The sequence below is a fragment of the Pristiophorus japonicus genome, unplaced genomic scaffold (genome assembly GCF_044704955.1).
Source record: "Pristiophorus japonicus isolate sPriJap1 unplaced genomic scaffold, sPriJap1.hap1 HAP1_SCAFFOLD_58, whole genome shotgun sequence".
Classification (NCBI taxonomy): Eukaryota; Metazoa; Chordata; class Chondrichthyes; family Pristiophoridae; genus Pristiophorus; species Pristiophorus japonicus.
This window is the reverse complement of record NW_027254488.1, coordinates 3,220,610-3,221,347: the sequence shown is the minus strand read 5'-3', so window position 1 is coordinate 3,221,347 and position 738 is coordinate 3,220,610. Positions and strand designations below refer to the sequence as shown.

The window sequence follows — 738 nt, the reverse complement described above, 5'->3', positions numbered from 1 at the left end:
AAAACCATTGATTGTGTGTGTGTCTATACTTGATAGGAGGAGCACTTGAGACCGTAGTTCTAGTTCTTTCTATGTATCAATAGAATCAATTTCCACCAGTTTCTTTAAACCCAATAACATAATTTATTTCGAGTGGGCTGGATGGAGGAACATGATCCATGTAAAAAATTGTTATCGTTTTACTTGAACTGAATGCTCATAAAATATTGGAGTGGGAACTAATTGGATAACAGCACTGCTGGCAACATTTGCGGAATAGATTCGTGCAGCCAAAACGCACAATGACAACCTGGGACTGTGCGGCACCGAATACTCGGTGAAAAACAGTTAAACACTTCGTCCCTGGGTGGGCTCGAATCACCAACCTTTCGGTTAATAGCCGAACGCGCTAACCCATTGCGCCACAGAGACTGATGGAAGTATAAGGTTCAAGGCATCCCAAACCAGGGTGTCAGACAGTTAAAGCTTCAGATTGCTCTGACCGGGATGGAACTTGTCCACTCTCAGTGGTACTTTTCACAAATAAATGGAGGGACATTCATTGTGGATGCGTGGAAACAGTCTGGTCCCGCACACTGCAGACACTTCCATGTCACCGCCAACCAGCTCTCCCGCAACCGGTGTGATCTACCTTCCAGCCTTCCGGTGCCTTGTCTGTGACAAAGTATTCTGATTGTCCCGAAGCCGGTGTTAGGTTTGAATTCCTTTTCAGCTCCTGACTGCGGATATTCCTGTGAT

The 738-nt window shown here is 45.5% G+C and overlaps 1 non-coding gene across 1 annotated transcript; it reads right to left on the bottom strand.

The window, feature by feature from the left end:
* Nucleotides 1-337: 337 nt before the first annotated feature.
* trnan-auu (transfer RNA asparagine (anticodon AUU)) lies at nucleotides 338-411 on the bottom strand. The gene has a single exon. It is a non-coding gene; the product is annotated as a tRNA-Asn (tRNA).
* Between the last annotated feature and the right edge of the window lie 327 nt (nucleotides 412-738).